At 45.5% G+C, this 17,223-nt stretch overlaps 6 non-coding genes across 6 annotated transcripts; all 6 read right to left on the reverse strand.

The window, feature by feature from the left end:
* Positions 1-433: 433 nt before the first annotated feature.
* On the reverse strand, positions 434-506 carry Trnak-cuu (transfer RNA lysine (anticodon CUU)). The gene has a single exon. It is a non-coding gene; the product is annotated as a tRNA-Lys (tRNA).
* A 7,551-nt stretch (positions 507-8,057) lies between these two features.
* Positions 8,058-8,130, reverse strand: Trnak-cuu (transfer RNA lysine (anticodon CUU)). The gene has a single exon. It is a non-coding gene; the product is annotated as a tRNA-Lys (tRNA).
* Positions 8,131-9,571: 1,441 nt separating this feature from the next.
* Positions 9,572-9,644, reverse strand: Trnak-cuu (transfer RNA lysine (anticodon CUU)). Its single transcript has one exon. It is a non-coding gene; the product is annotated as a tRNA-Lys (tRNA).
* A 1,443-nt stretch (positions 9,645-11,087) lies between these two features.
* On the reverse strand, positions 11,088-11,160 carry Trnak-cuu (transfer RNA lysine (anticodon CUU)). The gene has a single exon. It is a non-coding gene; the product is annotated as a tRNA-Lys (tRNA).
* A 1,690-nt stretch (positions 11,161-12,850) lies between these two features.
* On the reverse strand, positions 12,851-12,926 carry Trnak-cuu (transfer RNA lysine (anticodon CUU)). Its single transcript has one exon. It is a non-coding gene; the product is annotated as a tRNA-Lys (tRNA).
* Positions 12,927-15,854: 2,928 nt separating this feature from the next.
* Trnam-cau (transfer RNA methionine (anticodon CAU)) lies at positions 15,855-15,927 on the reverse strand. The gene has a single exon. It is a non-coding gene; the product is annotated as a tRNA-Met (tRNA).
* Positions 15,928-17,223: the final 1,296 nt, after the last annotated feature.

Here is a 17,223-nt window from a genome sequence, read left to right on the forward strand (position 1 = left end):
GACTTACCACGCGGAGCTAACGCAGCACAGCACACAGCACGGCACATCCGACCTCCAGAGCAGCCGCTGGCTGAATGTGACTGAGCTAAAGAGGCGCGGCCTAGCGGTACTTTTGCGTACTTCGTCCTTACGGTCGTCTGGATCATCAGACTTCACCTGACAACACTTCATATTACCGACTAATATTTGCAGCTATGGCGACCCATTACTGCTTGGCTACACATCTGACACGTAACCGATGTCCTCTCCAAACAACAACACTTGCATTTCAGAACATGTCTTTCACACATGTCTACAAAATCACCTTCACCTTCAAATACAGTTTCCTTGCGACTGACAGAGACGTAGGCAAAGTTTAAAGTTGCTATTTCCATTACATCACGTTAATCAGAAAAACGGTAATTTACATCTGCAGCGGAACAAAATTCCGTTCCGCCCAGCGTGGGGCTCGAAAACACCACCCTGAGATTAAGAGTCTCATGCTCTATCGACTGAGCTAGCCGGGCTACTTCGGTGAATACTTGCGGGTAGCACGTCACACAGTACTCGTGGTCCAATACAGAATCTCTCCATGCTGCCTAATGTTTTCCTAACGTCACACTCATCACGTACTTCACTTTTATTTCATAATCATTTCTGAGAGGTAAAGGAATTGCATCACAACCTGCAGAGCTAGTGGCGTCAAAATTAACACTCATACTTGATGTGACTCAAAAGGCGAACGAGTTACTTCCCGACGTTGTTTTAGATGTTCAAGTGCCAGTGAATACTCGCGGTGACGGCACTCTGCCGACCATTTCGCTAGTTATCACCGGTCTTGTAGTGTGTGTTTCAAGCTCAAGAGAATCTCCAAGCAGAAAATGGTCAACAGCAACATTCAGAAGGTTTCGTTCTGCTCAATTGCTGCATTAAAACGGAATGTTTCTTTTTCAGAACTGATAAAAGACGAGAGTGACAGCACTCGAACCTGTAATCATCAGACCCGAATTCCGACGCCTTATACATTAGGCCACACGGTCACTGACGACCAAGTGCAACTGGTATATGACTCATCTCGAAAAGCTCACACCCCTGATGATTTGTGTTTTCGTTCTACACAGCCGCTGCCCCTTGCTATTTCCCACCCATTCGTTACATTCAACCTCTTACGTGACCGACCAAATATAGACTGGGAATCAAGACCACACACTTTGTGCATACGGAATCGAAGGCAGGGCGTCCCTCGCCGCATTTGCTACGATGGCCATTTGCTACTTCTGCAGAAGCGCCGCCGCCGACGACGACGACGACGACGACGACGACGACGACAACGTAAGTCTCTGAGATATGTGAGAAATACATCTATAAAATGTAATTCAGAGTGCCTCGTCCCACCTCATGATGTACCACTTTGGCAAAGGCTTTATCTGCGCCACTCGCCTTAATCACATCTGAGAGTAATTCTTAATAAAAGGCACGATGCTAATTGTTCGTCATCACAGATACTGTTTGCTATACAACCACGACGCGCAACTGATTTCCAAAATTCGACTTCCTCCTTTGAGAATGGAACTCACGACTCTTGGTTTACTAGATCAGTGCTCTACCACTGAGCTAAGGAGGCGCGGCCTAGCGGTACTTTTGCGTACTTCGTCCTTACGGTCGTCTGGACCATCAGACTTCAGCTGACAACACTTCATATTACCGACTAATATTTGCACCTATGGCGACCCATTACTGCTTGTCTACACATCTGACACGTAACCGATGTGCTCTCCAAACAACAACACTTGCATTTCAGAACATGTATTTCACACATGTCTACAAATTCACCTTCACCTTCAAATACAGTTTCCTTGCGACTGATAGAGACGTAGGCAAAGTTTAAAGTTGCTATTTCCATTACATCACGTTAATCAGAAAAACTGTAATTTACATCTGCAGCGGAACAAAATTCCGTTCCGCCCAGCGTGGGGCTCGAACCCACAAGCCTGAGATTAAGAGTCTCATGCTCTACCGACTTTTTTTTTTTTTTGGGCCTCCCATCACCCCTTTTAGCCTATCCTTGCGCTCTCCATAATTCGACTTCATCGGCGCCGGCTTCTCACGCCATGTACATAACCATAAACTGATGAGACAAAGTTAATCCCTTTATCGTGGAGAAACTAATGTACCCCTTCTTTGGGCTTATTGATAATGTGAAAAAAGAATGAAGTCTTCAGTAGGTAGAAACGGAAGTTATGTTCAGTTTGTTTCCTTCTTCATCGCTGTTTTTTGTTGTCACACTTAAAGCAAATAGGCTTCCTTGACAAAGAAACGTCAGAGGGCATTCTGAAACTGCCTCTTCTCTCTGAAAATGCTTAAAAAACAAACCAACTATTTATAATGGCTTCTTGAAAAATAAATTAATAAACGTTGAACTCAAAGAACGGCAATTCCGGTAAAAACTAAAATAATTTATTTTATTTTATTTTATTTTATTTTTTTCCACGATTGTAAAGTAAGTTAGTAGTGGTGAACACTCTCTTACGTTTGTCTTCTGTGTCCGCAGATATTTCTTGTTAATTCTTTTACATCAAGGTCTTGATTAAAAAATTTGCGTATGTTTCTTTATATTTACTAGTCTTCAGTAACATGTGATGTTCAGTTAGCAGATAGATCCAAAAATCCTCTTGGCTTTTCTCTTCCTTCGTGAAGAGGTAATGGACCGTTGCCGCTTTCAGCCAATTGACTGCGTTGCGTTTCGTGTTAGGAAAGGGTACATCATCCGGTGTCAAAAAGTCCGCAGGCGTTATAGCGTTAGGTGACGTTCGAAGGATGAGTGCCAGCTTTCGTCGGACATTCAGCCAGATATCTTTAACCTTGTCACACACGAAACGATTCTTCGTTATCAGTTAAACTACACGTTGCACACAAAGGCGAATCCGCTAAGTGGATCGTATGAAGTTTCGAGTTTGTTGCAACTTTCCTATTTACAACAAAGTACCATGTTGCTTTCAGATGAGTAGCTAAGTTACGGTTATTAATATTTGCCCATATCACTTTCCAGTTAGAACATGGATAGTTTTGTTCTATTTTGTTGTTCTTCTTTTCTCCCATCAATTTGCCATATATTTCTTTTACGTTTGTCATGTCTTTTTCCGGAATTCTTGAATGTAGGTAGCTATATTCTATTAAAAACCATCGTAAATGGTAAAGTCCGCTCGGTATGTGCTGCACATTAATGGGTGGAGAGAGGTCATCTGGAGCTATTTCAGATAGCAAGTGCGCGGCGATACAGCTGACGGATTGTCTCCATTGTTGAAACGTATTGGAGATGTACAGAGCCTGCGACTTTTTAGTAACATTCGTTAAGTTTAAGCCGCCATTATTAGTGGCGAGCGTCAGAGTGTCATACTGGATTTTAAATATGTGGCCACAGCTCACAAAATAGCCTATTGCTGACATAATTTGTTTGGCGATGCCGGCGGGTATTGGCAGTATCTGGGCGACATAATTGACTTTGGAAGTAATAGAGACGTTCGCTAAAGACACTCTCTGAATTTCATTTAATTGTCGAATACTATGTGTCCGTACACTAGCTCGTATGGTAGTTAGTACTTGTCTATAGTTGGCCGCAATAGTTTGACGTATATTTTTTCGGAAATCAATGCCGAGACACTTCAAGGCTGTTAGCTCACGTAACTGACCGTGTGTGCGCATGCCAATGCCACGTCCGATATTGAACATGCCGGACTTGGTTTTGTTTAACCTCGCGGCTGACGCTCGTTCGTATTTTTCTATTATGTGCATTGCCGTCTCGACTTCCGCTACATTCATAACGAGAAACCCAACATCGTCCGCATAAGCTTTACATATTATTTTGTTTCCTCGTATTTGCAATCCTTGTAACCGCTGAGTCAAGGTAGCGAGCAAAGGTTCGATGGCCATGGCAAAAAGTGCCATGGACAACGGACAACCTTGCCTGACGGAACATGCGATCTCGACTGGCCGGCTAGGCTGTCCATTTATGATGATTCTGGAGGAGTTATTCGTTACCAAACGTCGTATGAGGTCAACGAATCTCGGCGGAAAACCCATTACGCCTATCGTTTTCAGGAGGTAGGAGTGGCTGATCCTGTCGAAGGCTTTATCGAAATCTAACGACACGATGGCACATTTTAGTCGACATACTTCTGCTATTGAAATTATGTCGCGGTAGTCGGACAGCGTATGCTGAATTTTCCTACCCTTGCCCACGCTAGACTGATATGGGCCGGTGACGCTGGCCATTACATTTTTAAGTCTGTGGGCTAAGAGCCGCGAAAAAATTTTATAGTCACTGTTCAGCAGAGTGATTGGTCTCAAATTTCCAATTTTCTTGCCAGCCGATTTTTTTGCGATTAACACTATCATACCTTCGCGAAAATCTTTCGGTATCTCCTTATTGAGGTTCAGAAGTTCATTACAGATGCATGTAATTCTATGTTTTATATGTTCCCAGAAGACTTGATAAAATTCTGCTGGTATGCCGTCAGCTCCAGGGGATTTACTGTTTGCACTTTGATAGACAGCATAGTGTACATCGTCTTCGGTCGCCTCCGCTATTAGAGCTTCCGCGTACGCGTTACCAACGCATCCCTGCAGGTGGGTCAGTAAATCGTCCTGTGCTTTTTCGTCTACCTCTTTATGTGAAAACAAGTTGTCGAAATGGGTTAGTATTTCTGCTTTTATGTCGTTGTGCATTGTCAAGGTGGTTCCATTATCAGTTTTAAGCTCCGTCAGTATTTTGCGGAATCCTCGTTTAGTTTCACGAATCACATGATATACCGAAGTGGCTTCTTTTTGCGCCACAGTCTCTGCTCTTGACCTTATTTGGTAGCCTTCAAGCTGTTGTCGCCTTAATGACAGTATTTTTGCCTGGATTTTTTTAATTCTCCCATGGTTCCCAATAGCTGTAGCACCTTGCAGGTAGAGTTCTCGGAGACAATGAAAGTAAAATTCTATCCTTCTTTTCCGCCAAAATCTCTTCTCCCGGGAGTAGTTGATGAAACATCTCCGGATCTGAGGTTTGGCGCATTTGAGCCACCAATCCAAAGTCGAGTGGTAAGAGATGAGTTTGGTCTCGCAGGCTCTCCAAGTGGTGAGAAAGGCTTCTCGACAGGCAGGATCTTTTAAGTGTGAAACATTAAGTTTCCATGGCCCTTTATATCGACAGGTTTCTTGTCGTTCCAAATTTAATGTGCATATATATGCAGCGTGGTCCGAAAAAACGGTTGGCCAAACTTCAGACTGCAGGATGCAGTGTTTCAGATTGGGCGAGACATATATTCGATCCAACCGGCTCGCTGAATGATTAGTGAGGTGGGTGAAGCCGGGTGCCGCGCCGTTCTTTTGCTCCCACGAATCAGTTAAACGGAGGTCGGTGACGATACGTTCCAGGTCCGGAGATTTGTTGTAGTTCGGAGTTTGGTCTTTGGCATGTATGACACTCTTAAAGTCGCCTCCAAGGATGGTATGGGTGCAGTGTACACCAAACAAAGGAACAATTCCCTCCTTAGAAAACTGTGCTCGTTGGCACCGATTGGTAGAACCAGATGGGGCATAGACATTAATAATCCTGGTGTTATAAAGCGTGCCGGCAATGCCTCTGCCGTTAGGCAGTTTTGTTACGTCTGTAATGACGACGCCCTCTTTGAAAAGAAATGCGGTACCCAAATCACATCCAATTCCAGGATTGACTATAGCATTATACCCCTGTATGAAGTCAAGTTTGATGTTTGTTACTTCTTGTAAAAACAAAATGTCCACATCAGCTGCATACAGGAAATCTTTTAAATTTTGTAAATTAAATGTGCTACAAATTTTATTGATGTTCAGCGTAGCGATCTTATAGGCCTGCAACGGAACTACGTTAGCCAAGACGGGAGTGTAATTAGGAAAAACTCTGGCAACATATCATTTCGAAAAAACATTAAGAAATCTGACCCGAGAGACATGTGGACACAAGTCAGTAAAACCGTTCAGACTAGAAATATTCATGACTTGGGAAGGGATCAGTCGGCTTCTCCGTGTCTGGGACAGTATCCGTCGCGGCGATGACATTCAAGACGACGTCATCTCGTGGTGTGGCCATCGTGGTGACTGTAACGGTTCCTGTGGTGTCCATAATTGCGTCCTCCTTTGTAGTGTCGTCGACATCGTCTGCCCACGGATTCGACAGCCCTGTCATCGGTTCGTCATTAAGTGGTGCACTATATTCAGGTGTTTGCTGGTGATTTTTATCTTCGGTTCGGGTAATTGCTACGTCAGCGGAGGGCAAACTGGCAGAACCTGAGGTACTATCCAAGGACACAGGGTCTTCGTTAGATGACTGCTGATTGCACTGCAAGTTCTCAGATACAGATTGACGTATTTTGCCCCCTATTTGCTTCGCCTGTTCACGCAGTTGTGGTGCAGTCTGCTCTGCACCTTGACGCGCGATTCTCCGTTTTTTAGATTTCTTGGGAGATACGTCTCGTGGTGGACTTTGGACGGTACCTGAAGAAGCCTCAGGTTGCAAAGTAGCACTACTCGAAGTGACTGACGCCAGGTCTGATTTCATTGCACTTGACGGGCTGTGGTCAGTGCCTAAGGCAGCTGCAGGATTCGGAAGAGCACCACTAGAAACGGCTGGTTGCGAGTCCGTTTTCTGTGCACCTGATACGCTTTTGATACCTCCTAAAGAAGCTCCAGGATGCAGAGAAGCACTACCCGAAGCGACTGAGGTCGCGTCCGTATCCATTGCCTCATTGGGCGATTCCACGGCGACAAGGGCAGGAGCAGATAAGTCTTCGCAGGAGGGTTGAGTGTCTACAGATGCTACACCTGAGTCGGTCGGTTGGTCGGTCGCTTGTGGGTCGGTATTCGTAGTAACTTCCGGGGGCGCAGTGGCACTTGCAAAACCGCGCGCTACGGCGACATATGTCACGGGGAGCGTTGACATAGCAGGGGCCTGACGGCATCGCCGGCAGGCAGTTGCGCCACTCGCCTTTGAACACATTCTGCACGAACGTGGCCTGGTAAATTGCAGACAGCACACGTTTTCGGTTGCTCATCATACATCACAACCGCTCTATATCCGCAGACGTTTATAAACGACGGAATGTGCTTCTGCAATTCGACTTTTAATTGGCGCACACCATTCAAAACAGGGAATTTGTGTGCAGCAGACCACCGTTCGGCAATATTACTCCAAACTTTCCCGTATGGAGCAATAACTGCATTTATCTGGTCACTTGTAATTTCAAAGGGAAGTTCAAAGACTCGCACGGTCCGAATACCTAGACCAGCATGGGCAACGGTAACCTCCCCAAAATTTCCGTCAGCATGTTTAAATTTCAGAATGCCACCACAAGATCGAACTATCCTTTCACACAATTCTGGACTGGCAAGTTTCACGAAAACCACACTGTTCATAATCGAGAAATGTATGAGGATAATATCATCAAGTCCTATTTTAACATCTTCCTCTAACCACTGTTCAACATCAAATGACCTCGGTCGGACAAAGTTGCGATCAAACGTGAATTTCAAAGTATCTTTTCGTTGCGGTTGCGACATATCTTAATTCTTCTTCATGTCTACAAAAATACTATAGACAGCGACGCATTGCAGCAAGAGCAGAGACTTACCACGCGGAGCTAACGCAGCACAGCACACAGCACGGCACATCCGACCTCCAGAGCAGCCGCTGGCTGAATGTGACTGAGCTAAAGAGGCGCGGCCTAGCGGTACTTTTGCGTACTTCGTCCTTACGGTCGTCTGGATCATCAGACTTCACCTGACAACACTTCATATTACCGACTAATATTTGCAGCTATGGCGACCCATTACTGCTTGGCTACACATCTGACACGTAACCGATGTCCTCTCCAAACAACAACACTTGCATTTCAGAACATGTCTTTCACACATGTCTACAAAATCACCTTCACCTTCAAATACAGTTTCCTTGCGACTGACAGAGACGTAGGCAAAGTTTAAAGTTGCTATTTCCATTACATCACGTTAATCAGAAAAACGGTAATTTACATCTGCAGCGGAACAAAATTCCGTTCCGCCCAGCGTGGGGCTCGAAAACACCACCCTGAGATTAAGAGTCTCATGCTCTATCGACTGAGCTAGCCGGGCTACTTCGGTGAATACTTGCGGGTAGCACGTCACACAGTACTCGTGGTCCAATACAGAATCTCTCCATGCTGCCTAATGTTTTCCTAACGTCACACTCATCACGTACTTCACTTTTATTTCATAATCATTTCTGAGAGGTAAAGGAATTGCATCACAACCTGCAGAGCTAGTGGCGTCAAAATTAACACTCATACTTGATGTGACTCAAAAGGCGAACGAGTTACTTCCCGACGTTGTTTTAGATGTTCAAGTGCCAGTGAATACTCGCGGTGACGGCACTCTGCCGACCATTTCGCTAGTTATCACCGGTCTTGTAGTGTGTGTTTCAAGCTCAAGAGAATCTCCAAGCAGAAAATGGTCAACAGCAACATTCAGAAGGTTTCGTTCTGCTCAATTGCTGCATTAAAACGGAATGTTTCTTTTTCAGAACTGATAAAAGACGAGAGTGACAGCACTCGAACCTGTAATCATCAGACCCGAATTCCGACGCCTTATACATTAGGCCACACGGTCACTGACGACCAAGTGCAACTGGTATATGACTCATCTCGAAAAGCTCACACCCCTGATGATTTGTGTTTTCGTTCTACACAGCCGCTGCCCCTTGCTATTTCCCACCCATTCGTTACATTCAACCTCTTACGTGACCGACCAAATATAGACTGGGAATCAAGACCACACACTTTGTGCATACGGAATCGAAGGCAGGGCGTCCCTCGCCGCATTTGCTACGATGGCCATTTGCTACTTCTGCAGAAGCGCCGCCGCCGACGACGACGACGACGACGACGACGACGACGACGACGACAACGTAAGTCTCTGAGATATGTGAGAAATACATCTATAAAATGTAATTCAGAGTGCCTCGTCCCACCTCATGATGTACCACTTTGGCAAAGGCTTTATCTGCGCCACTCGCCTTAATCACATCTGAGAGTAATTCTTAATAAAAGGCACGATGCTAATTGTTCGTCATCACAGATACTGTTTGCTATACAACCACGACGCGCAACTGATTTCCAAAATTCGACTTTCTCCTTTGAGGGCGGAGCTCACGACCCTTGGTTTACTAGACCAGTGCTCTACCACTGAGCTAAAGAGGCGCGGCCTAGCGGTACTTTTGCGTACTTCGTCCTTACGGTCGTCTGGATCATCAGACTTCAGCTGACAACACTCCATATTACCGACTAATATTTGCAGCTATGGCGACCCATTACTGCTTGGCCACACATCTGACACGTAACCGATGTCCTCTCCAAACAACAACACTTGCATTTCAGAACATGTCTTTCACACATGTCTACAAAATCACCTTCACCTTCAAATACAGTTTCCTTGCGACTGACAGAGACGTAGGCAAAGTTTAAAGTTGCTATTTCCATTACATCACGTTAATCAGAAAAACGGTAATTTATATCTGCAGCGAAACAAAATTCCGTTCCGCCCAGCGTGGGGCTCGAACCCACGACCCTGAGATTAAGAGTCTCATGCTCTACCGACTGAGCTAGCCAGGCTGCTTCGGTAAATACTTGCCTGGTAGCACGTCACACAGTAATCGTTTGGGTTGGGTGACCCATATAGAATCTCTCCATGCTGCCTAATGTTTTCCTAACGTCACACTCGTTACGTACTTAACTTTTATTGCATAATCATTTCTGAGAGGTAAAGGGATTTGCATGACAACCTGCGGAGCTAGTGGCATCAAAATTATCACTCATACTTGATGTGACTCAAAAGGCGAACGAGTTACTTTCCGACGTTGTTTTAGATGTGCAAGTGCCAGTGAAAACTCGCGGTGACGGCACTCTGCGACCATTTCGCTAGTTAACACCGGTCTTGTTGTGTGTGTTTCAAGCTCAAGATCATCTCCAAGCAGAAAATGGTCAACAGCAACATTCAGACGGTTTCGTACTGCTCAATTGCGACGTTAAAACGGTATGGTTCTTTTTCAGAACTGATAAAAGACGAGCGTGACAGCATTCGAACCTGTAATCTTCATATCCGAAGTCTGACGCCTTATCAATTTTTTTTTTATCCATTAGGCCACACGGTCACTGACGACCAAGTGCAACTTGTATATGACTCATCTGGAAACGCTCACACCCCTGATGATTTGTGTTTTCGTTCTACACAGCCGCTGCCCCTTGCTATTTCCCACCCATTCGTTACATTCAACCTCTTACGTGACCGACCAAATATAGACTGGGAAACAAGACCACACACTTTGTGCATACGGAATCGAAGGCAGGGCGGCCCTCGCCGCATTTGCTACGATGGCCATTTGCTACTTCTGCAGAAGCCGCGACGACGACGACGACGACGACGGCGAGAGGCTCTGACATATGTGAGAAATACATCTATAAAATGTAATTCAGACTGCCTCGTCCCACCTTATGCTGTACCGCTTTGGCAAAGGCTTTATCTGCGCCATTCGCCTTAATCACATCTGAGAGTAATTCTTAATAAAAGGCATGTCGCTAATTGTTCGTCATCACAGATACTGTTTGCTATACGGCCACGACGCGCAACTGATTTCCAAAATTCGACTTCCTCTTTTGAGGATGGAACTCACGACCCTTGGTTTACTAGACCAGTGCTCTACCACTGAGCTAAAGAGGCGCGGCTTAGCGGTACTTTTGCGTACTTCGTCCTTACGGTCGTCTGGATCATCAGACTTCAGCTGACAACACTTCATTTTACCGACTAATATTTGCAGCTATGGCGACCCATTACTGCTTGGCTACACATCTGACACATAACCGATGTGCTCTCCGAACAACAACACTTGCATTTCAGAACATGTCTTTCACACATGTCTACAAAGTCACCTTCACCTTCAAATACAGTTTCCTTGCGACTGACAGAGACGTAGGCAAAGTTTAAAGTTGCTATTTCCATTACATCACGTTAATCAGAAAAACGGTAATTTACATCTGCAGCGGAACAAAACTCCGTTCCGCCCAGCGTGGGGCTCGAACCCACGACCCTGAGATTAAGAGTGTCACGCTCTACCGACTGAGCTAGCCAGGCTGCTTCGGTGAATACCTGCCAGGTAGCACGTCACACAGTACCCGTTTGGGTTGGGTGGTCCCATACAGAATCTCTCTATTCTGCCTAATGTTTTCCTAACGTCACACTCGTCACGTACTTCACATTTATTTCATAATCATTTCTGAGAGGTAAAGGAATTGCATGACAACCTGCAGAGCTAGTGGCGTCAAAATTAACACTTATACTTGATGTGACTCAAAAGGCGAACGAGTTACTTTCCGACGTTGTTTTAGATGTGCAAGGGCCAGTGAAAACTCGCGGTGACAACACTCTGCCGATCATTTCGTTAGTTAACACCGGTCTTGTTGTGTGTGTTTCAAGCTCAAGAGCATCTCCAAGCAGAAAATGGTCAACAGCAACAATCAGACGGTTTCGTACTGCTCAATTGCTACATTAAAACGGTATGTTTCTTTTTCAGAACTGATAAAACACGAGCGTGACAACATTCGAATCTGTAATCTTCAGATCCGAAATCCGACGCCCTATCCATTAGCCCACACGGTCACTGACGACTATGTGCAACTTGTATATGACTTATCTCCAAACGCTCACACCCCTGATTTGTGTTTTCCTTCTACACAGCCGCTGTCCCTTGCTCTTTCCCACACATTCGTTACATTCAACCTCTTACGTGACCGACCAAATATAGACTGGGCAACAAGACCACACACTTTCTGCATACGGAATCGAAGGCTGGGCGTCCCTCGCCGCATTTGCCACGATGGCCATTTGCTACTTCTGCAGAAGCGGCGACGACGACGACGACGACGACCGCGAGAGGCCTTGACATATGTGAGAAATACATCTATAAAATGTAATTCAGACTGCCTCGTCCCACCTTATGCTGTACTGCTTTGGCAAAGGCTTTATCTGCGCCATTCGCCTTAATCAAATCTGAGAGTAATTCTTAATAAAAGGCATGTCGCTAATTGTTCGTCATCACAGATACTGTTTGCTATACGGCCACGACGCGCAACTGATTTCCAAAATTCGACTTCCTCCTTTGAGGATGGAACGCACGACCCTTGGTTTACAAGACCGGTGCTCTACCACTGAGCTAAAGTGGCGTGGCCTAGCGGTACTCTTCCGTACATTGTCCCACCTTATGCTGTACTGCTTGGCAAAGGCTTTATCTGCGCCATTCGCCTTAATCAAATCTGAGAGTAATTCTTAATAAAAGGCATGTCGCTAATTGTTCGTCATCACAGATACTGTTTGCTATACGGCCACGACGCGCAACTGATTTCCAAAACTCGACTTCCTCCTTTGAGGATGGAACTCACGACCCTTGGTTCACAAGACCAGTGTTCTACCACTGAGCTAAAGAGGCGCGGCCTAGCGGTACTTTTGCGTACTTTGTCCTTACGGTCGTCTGGATCATCAGACTTCATCTGACAACACTTCATATTACCGACTAATATTTGCAGCTATGGCGACCCATTACTGCTTGGCTACACATCTGACATGTAACCGATGTGCTCTGCAAACAACGACACTTGCATTTCAGAACATGTCTTTCACACATGTCTACAAAACCACCTTCACCTTCAAATACAGTTTCTTTGCGACTGACAGAGACGTAGGCAAAGTTTAAAGTTGCTATTTCCATTACATCACGTTAATGAGAAAAACGGTAATTTATATCTGCAGCGAAACAAAATTCCGTTTCCGCAGAGCGTGGGGCTCGAACCCACGACCTTGAGACTAAGACTCTCATGCTCTATCGACTGAGCTAGCCGGACTGCTTCGGTGAATACTTGCCGGGTAGTACGTCACAGAGTACTCGTTTGGGTTGGGTGGTCCCATACATAATCTCTCCATGCTGCCTAATGTTTTCCTAACGTCACACTTGGCACGTACTTCCCTTTTATTGCATAATCATTTCTGAGAGGTAAAGGAATTGCATGACAACCTGCAGAGCTAGTGTCATCAAAATTAGACACTCATACTTGATGTGACTCAAAAGACGAACGAGTTACTTTCCGACGTTGTTTTAGATGTGCGTGTGCCAGTGAAAACTCGCGGTGACGGCAATCTGCGACCATTTCGCTAGTTAACACCGGTCTTGTTGTGTGTGTTTCAAGCTCAAGAGCGTCTCCATGCAGAAAATAGTCAACACCAACATTCAGACGGTTTCCTACTGCTCAATTGCTACATTAAAACGGTATGTTTCTTTTTCAGAACTGATAAAACACGAGCGTGACAGCATTCGAACCTGTAATATTCAGATCCGAAGTCCGAGGCCTTATCCATTAGGCCACACTGTCACTGACGACCAAGTGCAACTTGTATATGACTCATCTGGAAACGCTCACACCCCTGATGAATTGTGTTTTCGTTCTACACAGCCGCTGCCCCTTGCTCTTTCCACCCATTCGTTACATTCAACCTCATACGTGACCGACCAAATATAGACTGGGAAACAAGACCACACACTTTGTGCATACGGAATCGAAGGCAGGGCGTCCCTCGCCGCATTTGCTACGATGGCCAATTGCTACTTCTGCAGAAGCGACGGCGACGACGTCGACGACGAGAGGCTCCGACAAATGTGAGAAATACATCTATACAATGTAATTCTGACTGCCTCGTCCCACTTTATGCTGTACCGCTTTGGCAAAGGCTCTATCTGCGCCATTCGCCTTAAGAACATCTGAGAGTAATTCCTAATAAATGGCACGTCGCTAATTGTTCGTCATCACAGATACTGTTTGCTATACGGCCACGACGCATAACTGATTTCCAAAACTCGACTTCCTCCTTTGAGGATGGAACTCACGACCCTTGGTTTACTAGACCAGTGCTCTACCACTGAGCTAAAGAGGCGCGGCCTAGCGGTACTTTTGCGATCTTCGTCCTTACGGTCGTCTGGATCATCGGACTTCAGCTGACAACACTTCATATTACCGACTAATATTTGCAGCTATGGCGACCCATTACTGCTTGGATACACATCTGACACGTAACCGATGTGCTCTCCAAACAACAACACTTGCATTTCAGAACATGTCTTTCACACATGTCTACAAAATCACCTTAACCTTCAAATACAGTTTCCTTGCGACTGATAGAGACGTAGGCAAAGTTTAAAGTTGCTATTTCCATTACATCACTTTAATCAGGAAAACGGTAGTTTATATCTGCGGCGTAACAAAATTCCGTTCCGCCCAGCGTCGGGTTCGAACCCACGACCCTGAGATTAAGGGTCTCATGCTCCACCGACAGAGCTAGCCAGGCTTTTTCGATAAATACCTGCCGGGTAGCACGTCACACAGTACTCGTTTGGGTTGGGTGGTCCCATACAGAATCTCTCCATGCTGCCTAATGTTTTCCTAACGTCACACTCGTCACATACTTCACTTTTATTTCATAATCATTTCTGAGAGGTAAAGGAATTGCATGACAACCTGCAGAGGTAATGGCGTCAAAATTAACACTCATACTTGATGTGACTCAAAAGGCGAACGAGTTACTTTCCGACGTTGTTTTAGATGTTGCAAGTGCCAGTGGAAACTCGGGTTGACGGCACTCTGCCGACCATTTCGCTAGTTAACACCTGTCTTGTAGTGTGTGTTTCAAGCTCAAGAGCATCTCCAAGCAGAAAATGGTCAACAGCAACATTCAGACGGTTCCGTACTGCTCAATTGCTACATTAAAAGGGTATGTTTCTTTTTCAGAACTGATAAAACACGAGCGTGACAACATTCGAACCTGTAATCTTCAGGTCCTAAGTCCGACGCTTTATCCATTAAGCCACACGTTCACTGACGACCAAGTGCAACTTGTATATGACTCATCTCGAAACGCTCACGCCCCTGATGATTTGTGTTTTCGTTCTACACAGCCGCTGCCCCTTGCTCTTTCCCACCCATTCGTTACATTCAACCTCTTACGTGACCGACCAAATATAGACTGGGAAACAAGACCACACACTTTGTGTATATGGAATCGAGGGCAGGGCGTCCCTCGCCGCATTTGCTTCGGTGGCCATGTGCTACTTCTGCAGAAGCAGCGCGACGACGACGACGAAGACGACGACGACGAGAGGCTCTGACATATGTGAGAAATACATCTATAAAATGTAATTCAGACTGCCTCGTCCCACCTTATGCTGTACTGCTTTGGCAAAGGCTTTATCTGCGCCATTCGCCTTAATCAAATCTGAGAGTAATTCTTAATAACAGGCATGTCGCTCATTGTTCGTCATCACAGATACTGTTTGCTATACGGCCACGACGCGCAACTGATTTCCAAAATTGGACTTCCTTCTTTGAGGATGGAACTCACGACCCTCGGTTTACAAGACCAGTGCTCTACCACTGAGGTAAAGAGGCGCGGCTTAGCGGTACTTTTGCCAACTTTGTCCTTACGGCAGACTGGATCATCAGACTTCATCTGACAACACTTCATATTACCGACTAATATTTGCAGCTATGGCGACCCATTACTGCTTGGCTACACATCTGACATGTATCCGATGTGCTCTGCAAACAACAACACTTGCATTTCAGAACATGTCTTTCACACATGTCTACAAAATCACCTTCACCTTCAAGTACAGTTTCCTTGCGACTGACAGAGACGTAGGCAAAGTTTAAAGTTGCTATTTACATTACATCACGTTAATGAGAAAAACGGTAATTTATATCTGCAGCGAAACAAAATTCCGTTTCCGCCCAGCGTGGGGCTCGAACCCACGACCCTGAGATTATGAGTCTAATGCTCTACCGACTGAGCTGGCCAGGCTGCTTCGGTGAATACCTGCCGGGTAGCACGTCACACAGTAATCGTTTGGGTTGGGTGACCCATACAGAATCTCTCCATGCTGCCTAATGTTTTCCTAACGTCACACTTGTCACGTACTTCACTTTTATTGCATAATCATTTCTGAGAGGTAAAGGAATTGCATGACAACCTGCGGAGCTAGTGGCATCAAAATTATCACTCATACTTGATGTGACTCAAAATACGAACGAGTTACTTTCCGACGTTGTTTTAGATGTGCAAGTGCCAGTGAAAACTCGCGGTGACGGCACTCTGCGACTATTTCGCTAGTTAACACCGGACTTGTTGTGTGTGTTTCAAGCTCAAGAGCATCTCCAAGCAGAAAATGGTCAACAGCAACATTCAGACGGTTTCGTACTACTCAATTGCTACATTAAAACGGAATGTTTCTTTTTCAGAACTGATAAAAGACGAGCGTGACAGCGTTCGAACCTGTAATCTTCATATCCGAAGTCTGACGCCTTATAAATTTTTTTTTTTTTTATCCATTAGGCCACACGGTCACTGACGACCAAGTGCAACTTGTATATGACTCATCTGGAAACGCTCACACCCCTGATGAATTGTGTTTTCGTTCTACACAGCCGCTGCCCCTTGCTATTTCCCACCCATTCGTTACATTCAACCTCTTACGTGACCGACCAAATATAGACTGGGAAACAAGACCACACACTTTGTGCATACGGAATCGAAGGCAGGGCGGCCCTCGCCGCAGTTGCTACGATGGCCATTTGCTACTTCTGCAGAAGCCGCGACGACGACGACGACGACGGCGGCGAGAGGCTCTGACATATGTGAGAAATACATCTATAAAATGTAAATCAGACTGCCTCGTCCCACCTTATGCCGTACCGCTTTGGCAAAGGCTTTATCTGCGCCATTCGCCTTAATCAAATCTGAGAGTAATTCTTAATAAAACGCATGTCGCTAATTGTTCATCACAGATACTGTTTGCTATATGGCCACGACGCGCAACTGATTTCCAAAATTCGTCTTCCTCCTTTGAGAATGGAACTCACGACCCTTGGTTTACAAGACCAGTGCTCTAACACTGAGCCAAAGAGGTGCGGCTTAGCGGTACTTTTGCGTACTTTGTCCCAACTTATGCTGTACTGCTTTGGCAAAGGCTTTATCTGCGCCATTCGCCTTAATCAAATCTGAGAGTAATTCTTATTAAAAGGCATGTCGCTAATTGTTCGTCATCACAGATACTGTTTGCTATACGGCCACGACGCGCAACTGATTTCCAAATTTGGA

Source organism: Schistocerca gregaria, chromosome 8, assembly GCF_023897955.1.
Source record: "Schistocerca gregaria isolate iqSchGreg1 chromosome 8, iqSchGreg1.2, whole genome shotgun sequence".
NCBI lineage: Eukaryota > Metazoa > Arthropoda > Insecta > Orthoptera > Acrididae > Schistocerca > Schistocerca gregaria.